Source organism: Micropterus dolomieu, unplaced genomic scaffold, assembly GCF_021292245.1.
Source record: "Micropterus dolomieu isolate WLL.071019.BEF.003 ecotype Adirondacks unplaced genomic scaffold, ASM2129224v1 scaffold_119, whole genome shotgun sequence".
In the NCBI taxonomy this organism is placed as follows: Eukaryota; Metazoa; Chordata; class Actinopteri; order Centrarchiformes; family Centrarchidae; genus Micropterus; species Micropterus dolomieu.
Genome location: NW_025744114.1, coordinates 45,777 through 55,132, shown reverse-complemented (window position 1 = coordinate 55,132; position 9,356 = coordinate 45,777).

Here is a 9,356-nt window from a genome sequence, read left to right as displayed (position 1 = left end):
CAGCAACCGAAAACCATTTCGATGCACTTTTGGGCCTGTAAATATTGAAAAATTGTGAACCTGTTATTTATTCATGTAGACCTCCCTCCTGCCAAGCAAAGCTTCAGCACATTAGCTAATTACAGTAAGTGTAAAAATAACTGATGAAGTAAAAACTGTTAATAAACAATTATCATAAAGTTTGTTGACAGGTCAGTGTAATTCCCCTGTCCTTAAACACCTCCATGCAGAAAATGAACTTCAATTAGTCGCTGTGAAATTAATTTTGATGGCACAGTATAACAGCTAGTAAAAGAGGTCCTTTGGTGTGGAAACTGCTCTATTTTTACGGCCCTCTAACTTTTTTATTCAGTCCTTGGGTCCAGTTTAATTACTTGAAATGTGCAAGAGTGACTGATGGCATACAAAGACAAGTCTCAACTAAAACAGAAAGATTGATTTACAGCAGGCCACATTTATGTCCCTGCATGGACATTTTGATGAACTGGGTTTGTTCAGTAGTTGTATAACACCGTGTTATAGATTCAGCGGGAATGAACATCCAGGATACTTACGTGCATCTCAAAGAAAACAGTGCACTCTTAAAGCAACAAAACAGTATTGTAACTACCAGGGTTTCTTTGTGTCTCTTGTTCCCTGTTCTTCTCCCTGAACTATAATTTCCTAACTGGTCCAATCCAAGAGCGCAGTGCTGCAGATAGTTATTAATCTGATGGTACAGTCTGTCCTCATGTACCTGCATGCAGGTCTGTTATTGTGGCTTTGCTTTTATTGTGCTAGAGTGATTTATGTATTTTACACATTGTATGTGCTTTTTATGTTTGTGCTTCTGCTATATAATGTTTCAATTAGTGTCTCATTACGGCCATTCCCCAACACAGCATTCATTTTGCCCATATTTCTATTAACATTAATATACCACATTTGATTGTTTTGTCTTGTATTATTTGCGTATGCGCTGCATGTTTTAAAATATACCTGACAATGTATATTGGTGTCTTGAATTATGTTTTTTATTGACTAAATATTCTCTCTCTCTTACTGTTCTGCATGCTTTTCTCAATAGCTTTGACATTTTTATCGGATATTCTGTTTTTAGTGTGACTTTCTAACATCTGTCCAGGGACTACAGATGAAAAATAGTGTATTGGCTAACTCTGGCACATGTAAATGTTTATTAATGTGCACTGTCCCTATTAAATAAACCAAGAAATACAATAAATATCGACCACAAGAACAAAGAGAAGATTTTCAGCATGGCTATTTTTCACATAGCATGGGTACCTTTATATTTTTAGCTAACCATTTTTGGCTTTTACAGCCCTTGTGGTATATTTTTGAGATAATGACTAACTCTATCTCCAGTGGATGTTTTTTTTAGGTTGAAGCAGGATTGTGAAGACACACAGTCATGTTGACTCTCGATCCGATTTACCACCAGACAAATAGGAATCTGATAAGAAACACGGAGTGGGTGTTTACCACAAATAAAGATGACAGATTTTTCTGTATAACCAATTCTCAAAGTCATTGTCGCTGTCAAACTTTTTTCAAGAAACAATAGTTATTGTCCTTATGCTCGCATGTTTTTCAACTTTATCTACAAAACTGCAGCCTACTGTTTGCCACATAATTTAACGGTATAATGTCAGGTTTTCCACGTAGAGTGGGTGGAATAACTTGATGCTGTCAAGTCCTGATATACCTGCTACTGTGATCCTGTAATCTCTAAATAGCATGAAACTAAATGAAAAAGTGAGATATCCTGATATCCTTGGCATTATAGGACGACAGCAAGAAGAAAGGGAAGGTGTTTCATTACCACAGGGCGTGCCGCTGCGCCACAGTGCAGAAGCTTGGCAAGGTTGCAGATTCTCTGTGGTTTATATCAACTTAAAAGGAAAGGATTATTTGAATCTCTGGGGACAATATTCTCTGCTGGAAACATGAGTTTCAGCCAGGGCACAGCTGGCAGTTTAGCAGTTTTAATATAGCAGCAAAGACATACAATTTGAGGTTAATTGGCATTTAGCAGCAAGTGGTCAACACAAGTCAGCAGAAAAAAAGTATTTATTTGAAGGTGTTGATGTTGATTGCTATGTTGATATAATATTAATTTAACTTGAAAAGACTGAGTATTTGGAGAAAATCAAGCATGTGATTGGACTGTGTTTGTGTTCACTGTGATGCAGGATCTGTATGAACAAAAGTACAGAAGGCACAGCATGAAAGTCAGGATGCTGCCCTACAAATGTCATATTTTCTGAACACTTGCTGCATGACAAACTATCATACACACAAGTTTGTAATATAGGAGCAATTTCTGGGATACCTGCACACATCAAACACAAGTTTTATAATATTCTGCTCTATTACTCATTGCTCATTGGAATTGCATACATGCACAGAATACCCAAAACTTAAAATCCTCCCAGCTGGGGATGACAAGCATATAGTGGTATTTACACATATCCCTGAGGTTTGCAGTGCACAAGTAATTTCAGTGATTTCTATCATTAAAACCTGAGGTTTTCCCTAATGAGTGTGAGCTTTAACAAACATGAGCTTCATCATTCTTTCCTGTAGTGTTCATGTGTGTGAGCGTTCCTTGGGGGGAAATCACAAAAACCCACAACTGAATCATTTTATAGTCCACTGTTTTGAGATGCTGCTCCAAGAGAAGGAGTTCATCTTTCATTTTGTGAAGGATGTGAGGGCAGACAAGTGCAGTAGTTGTCTGTGTTCTAGGAGTGTTTTGCAAAGGCCTTTTCAGTACCTGCTGCCCATGTGAGCAGACTTTATATAGGTGAAGGAGTTTTTTTCTGGGCAAAATGTGTGTTTCTCTGTGTGTGGACTGAGAAGTTGAAGCTTTACAGCAGGGAAGTCACTGTGTGAGGTTATTGTGAAAGCAACAAGTCGCTTAAAAGGATTGATTGCCAATTTATAGTCATTAACTACAAATTACTTCTATTGCTTCGGAAGCCCGGGAGACCGAGACCCCTGTGCAAATGGCAAAAATGTGAACCACTCACCCATGAATGCAGACAGATTATAAAGCAAAAAGCCAAAAGGTTTTCAAAATGGACAGTAAGAATCATGAAAAGAGATTTAATAGTAATGCAAAAAAATACCCAGATATTAAAAATCATCTCCTTTTGTGTCCTTGAATTTCAGTTTAGAGTCTATATTCATTCATACAAGCTACAAATATGAGTGCCCTTGCAGTCCAGGGCCAATCACTCACACATAGCTGTGACACATACAAATAGCATAAGTGTGAAAGAGTTGGAGCTCTCTTGCAGTTTCTGCCTCACAGTCCCTTTAAATTGTAAAATGGTTGGGGCTCCAGTATTTTTTTACGTTTTTTTATTTCAGCTATTTTGACCTTGACGGACTTGATATTTGAGTTGTATATGTAATTAGGAAATACATTTCTGTGTCATTCCTCTGCGTGTTTTCTCACTCCAGCATTTAGTGGTAGGTTTAAGGGGTTATGGTTCTAATCTAATATTATTTATATTATTTGTTTACTTTTATTTCTAATACTTTGAAATAAAACAAGAGAAAAAATAAATAAATGAAAAACAACAGACCTAAAGGACTTGCTTGTGTCGAAGTGGCTGTACATCATCCAACATTTTGGAGCTGGTTACATTTTCTGACATCATTTAACATGAGCTGCAGGTAAAACAATGCTGTGGCCAGCTCAAGGGGCCTGACAGATGACTTCATAAAAAGTGTATAAGCTCTAGCCACTTGTTTATTTCCTTGAGTACGGTGCAGCAGTGTGGCAGTAAACCCCAGGGAGCCAAGACTGTTGTCTGTTTAAGCAGCACTGAACCTCAGATATGCTGCTTGTATAATGTGACAATATTGACAAAGCATATCTAAATGTTCTTCTAAAAAGGGTTCACTTTACCCCGGTGAAAGCAGTCAGTCAATGCAGTGTAAAACTTATTTCTTCGTTCATCTTTCTTTAATTTGTAATTAGCAAATGTTAATGATCAATAAAAGTAATAACAACAGATGCCGAATAATGAATGTTTTGTTGTGCATAAAATAGATCTCAGTGTAGGTTTTTTTTCTGTTAACGTGAGAGGACACTGCTGTTGTTTTAATGTCAATGTGACTTTTGTGAGCACTGAGTGCAGATGTACTGAAATAGTAAAGAGTTAGACAGAGGCAGGTTTTTCAGTATCTTTAAAACTTTATTTATTCAGGGAAGGTTCACTCTCTTTTGCAGGAATGCCCTGATCACATTAGAAGTTACACATATTCCACACCTGGATGCTGCCCAGTACAACCACAGTCTGATATTCTGGCCACTGAGTAGCTCCACTGGGGTTATGGGCCTAGCTCCATACCACCACTGCACATCAAATTTAATAGTGGTTTTACCTTCACCTCCTTGCAACTTTTCTGTTTTTCACTTTTAGCTTATATAGAGTATAAGTACTAAATTCACATAACCAAATTCTTTCACTTTTGTGCTTTACCCGTTTTTTTAAGAACTTTGAAGCAGTGAGAGCACACTGCCACATAACTTTGCTCTGAATGCTTTCCCTTCTAACTGCTTCACATCATTGTTGTTGCAAAAGACGTCCATACAAAACACACAGTAAATGGATCCCAAACTTCATGAAAAAAGCTAATTTTACGCAAACAGGGAGATTCAGGCAAGTGTGGTACCCAATGTTGGGCAGTAGCGTCGCTACAAGTAGCACCGTTGCTAGTTTTATTACATTTCTCAGTAGCTTTGTGGTAGCGTCGCTATTTTCTGAATCAAATAGCTTTTCAGTAACGTAGCTCTTTTATTGGCCGAGTACGCACACACGTTACATTTTCTCAAGCATTTCTGAAGGATCAGTAAGTGACGCCACCGCCACACAAGGACCTGTATGTGCAGAAGCGCTTCCGCGTGACGGTGACATCATGTACCGATTCTTGGGCTGATGTCTGCGCTGTAGTGGAATAAAGACACGTGCGATTGAGTTTACTTTCTATTGTTATAGTTATTGTAACAAGAAGCCTGGACAGCTCTTCCTCTAGAAGAAACCTTTATTGTCACATACACATGTTGTGAGTGTTTAGGTTGTTTAGGTTGCAATGTTGCCAGAGCACTAATTCACATATAAACAATAAAAAAATATATAATTAATAAACCATGAAATGACATTATAAAAACTAAAGAAAAAACAACCAAAAACAAACACAAAATATGTTACATTGAAAATATGTCTTGCTTTTTGACAAGCAGTAGAAATGTTCAACAATTATTAAAATAACAAATAATATTAAGGATAATAATGTGATAATTAAGTAACTTTATACAAACAATAATGGTTTGCCGTTTGTTACATGAGGAAATACATTTACAGTGGGTACGGAAAGTATTCAGACCCCTTTAAATTTTTCACTCTTTGTTTCATTGCAGCCATTTTCCAAAAATCAAAAAAGTTCATTTTATTTCTCAGTAATGTACACTCAGCACCCCATCTTGACAGAAAAAAACAGAAATGTAGAAATTTTTGCAAATTTATTAAAAAAGAAAAACTGAAATATCACATGGTCATAAGTATTCAGACCCTTTGCTCAGTATTTAGTAGAAGCACCCTTTTGATCTAATACAGCCATGAGTCTTTTTGGGAAAGATGCAACAAGTTTTTCACATCTGGATTTGGGTATCCTCTGCCATTCCTCCTTGCAGATCCTCTCCAGTTCTGGAAACTGGACATTGAGACTCAAACTGAATTCACCAACAGAGCCTGTAAGACCAACCTTCTCACTCATACACCCCTCACACAAAATGCAAGCAAGTTGCACAGCTGGTAGGCAGAAAGTGTCTTGTTTGGTGCAAAATGAATAGCATTAAGACTCAAGATAGGAGCATAAGTGTCTATCATGAGTGAGGCATGGTAGTCCCAGAACTTATATGATGCAAAACTAAGTCCCATCAGTGACCTGTTAAGTGATGATGAACTGCTGGAAGAGGTATCAACAGCTCAGAAATTCTCTGTCAGGGACAGGCTGAGATTACTCTCAGTCTGTATGATCCAAAAGCTAAAACAACAAGATCTGATGAGATACTAGTTCCAGTAGTAATGAATTGGGACATAAAGGCTCATAGAAAAGTTGAATCCCATTGAGGGAACAGCAGCTCTGCTCAGAAATTCACTAACACTATGGTCAGGAAAGGCAGAAGTGCTGCAAAACCTAATGCAGGGAGCTACTAATGAGAATGTTACTTACCTTGTCAAGACAGAAAACACATCCGTTGTAGTCCCAGGGGGACAAATAAAGTGCATTAATAGCACTGTCAAAACAAATCCCCAAGAGGAGAACCATTTACTGGATTATGGATTCAAAATGACCTGTCAGCTGGTAAAAATGTACTGCTCCTCACGGAAAGTGAACATCTATGTGAGAAATACCATGCACCCTGACATCACAATGCCAGCTAAAACTCTGACAGGTAGCACAAAGAGGATAACAGACTGTCACTGTACCCAGAGGAACACTAGGTTATAACTCAGCTGTAGCTGAAAACAAAAATTTGTTTCTCTACCCCACAATAGCCTCAGAGTGATCTCCAAGACAAACTGTGGGACCCAAATGTGGACCACTTGAGCAGTGAACAAGTGATGGTTAAACAAATGCTCAGAGGAATCAGATGCGTATGCCAAGCACAAATATTTCATTGGCTACATGACAAAAAACCTTAAAATGGACATTAAGCTGACTGATGATGTCCCAATAGCAAAAAAATATAATGCTAAACCCTTGTATTAAATTGTATGAGGAGGCAAAAAAAACCACATCCAGGACTTGTGGAACAAAGGCTTCATCTGCAGATCTGGATCCCCATTTGCATCTGCAGTGGTTTGTGTAAGGAAAAGAGATGAAAGCCTAAGACTGTGTATTGACTAAAGCGGGCTTACTAAAAAGACAATTCCAGAGAGAGACTTGATGGTCTTGGTGGAAAAGCTTGGTTCAGCATACTGGACCACGTCAAAGCTTACCATCAAGATAGCATCTGCAAGAACTCCAAGTAGTTCAGTCTTCATTGTGGCTGAATGGAACAGGTTTTTGTGTGATCTGACACTTAATCTGTGTAAACGTAACAGTCCAAATATCTCTGTTCTCTTTGTTATCCAGACTTCAGGGACAACGTGTCTCTGTGGGATGATATGATTAACCCTAGCTGTCCTGACTCATTGGAGCATACATGTATATGGCGTATGTGTGTTGCTGTGAGGCCTTCTGCAGAAGACTTGAACAAAATTCACAGAAAGACAAGTGTGTTTGTTTGAGCTATTTATTTGAAAACCTCGGCTTACCAGCACAGGCCTCACTAACATAGCTTTCTAGCTTAATATGGGAGACAACCTATAAAGTCTCAGGGACAAAATATGCGTTTCATATGTAGACAATGCCTTAGTCTACTATTCACACAGCATATTGAAAATGAGAGGTATTTTAGTGATTCTTGACAACATCACTAACCCTATTCAACCCATAACCAATAAGCCAAACAGCAGCAGAAAAATGTTACTTCGAAATTTGGATTTCTTGCTAAAATACACCATGATCAAGACAAATAATTTGAGCACCAGTCATTGAGATAACTACAAAAATACACTGCTATTGCAAACTCAGAAACAACTCTTGACCACCCACAAGGGAACCCATCTGAAAAAATAATCTCACCTTGGTATCTATGCTGCGGACCTTAGATGAAGAGAAAAAGGGGAAATTGGAGTGACTGTGTGTATAAAGTTGCACATACTTACAACTGCACAACCAGCGAAGCGAATGGGTTACTCTACTTTCTGTTTGCTTTTTGGTAGGAAGCCCCATTTGTTAGTTGACTCAATCTTTGGGATAAATAATTAGGAAGGATATAACTCACACCAGGAAAATGCTCTAAATGGCTGCAGCAACTGAAAAAAGAATATGAAATTGCACCCAAAACCATCAAAAAGACAATAGAGCAAGAGGAAAAACATACTATGAGCAAAAAAGGCAAAGTTCAGTACTTTCTCTAGGTGTTCCAGGTCCTTGTGAAGATTATGTTAGAGCGTGGAGGAGCTGGATAATTGCACTCACATTGGGATGATCAAATACATACTGTGGTCTCTCAAAAGGGGGAAAACAGCTAAATTTAAACATAAAGCCTGAATGTGGCACAGAGACAGGCCTCTTTACATGTTGGTGAAATACAATGCTTTTTGCCACTTTTCCATAGCCCAAAGTGAAAACATCATATTCCTCACAGAAAGACACACAGGGGGACTAAATCAAATGAAACATCAGGATGATGGGGCTCAGAGACTTTCTGGAGAGCAAAATGTTGCACATCCAATTACTCCTTCTACAGAACATCAGCCTGAACGTGGTGCTGAAGCAGAGGTGTTTATAATGGAGACACAAATTCAGCTGAATGCTTGAAAATGTCGCTTCCGGAAATGTCACTACTGGACATGACACTCAAGACGTGAAGCAAACTGTCAGACCTGCACGGCAATCACAACAACTTTCTGAGAGGCAGCCATACAGATCACAGAGAGAAAGACGACCTAAAGAGACACTGACACAGGAATCATTAGGTCAGCCTATTCATCGCTCTGGCACAATACGCTGGCACAATATGCTGGCACAAGCATTTGGACAATATAGTAAGACCAGGCCACCTCTATATGTTTGGAATACACCTGGTTTATTCTGCTCTTGTTCCCATATAGGATACTACTGAATTGCAATTGCAACTGCGTAATGGCACTAAAATAATAATAATAATAATAATAATAATAATATTAAGTACACATAAGTCAGAAGTCTCCAGAGAAGAAAGTGAAATTAATATTGCAGCTTATGTTTTTCCAGACACTGCATGAGCTATTCGCTCCTCCACATTGAACCAAACTTTAACATTGACATTGAAAGAGCTTAAAACGTTTCATTCCACTATCCAGCTTGCATCATAGCAACACAGAGGACGGAGTGTAAGCTTGACTTTCAGAGGCTGCTAATGCCCAGGTGTGTGTAAAGAAAACACTCAACATGTAGAGAATGCTGAGCCTTGATGAATCATTCTGTTTCAAGTAAAAAGCAGAGTGTTGCTCACAGAAGAACATTTATTAGAAAATGGCTGATGGCTGCTTTCAAAACCTAGGGTGAATTGCTCTAAATTTAGACATAACACACTGAGCATTCTGATACTCACTGTTATAAAGCTAAGTCACCACACATACTGCAGCTCTGAAATCCTGAAGTTGAAATTATTCCCTATAAATTGCAGGCGCAAAGCCAAATAATGCATCCTTAAATCTCCAAATATGATGATATGTATGTATGTA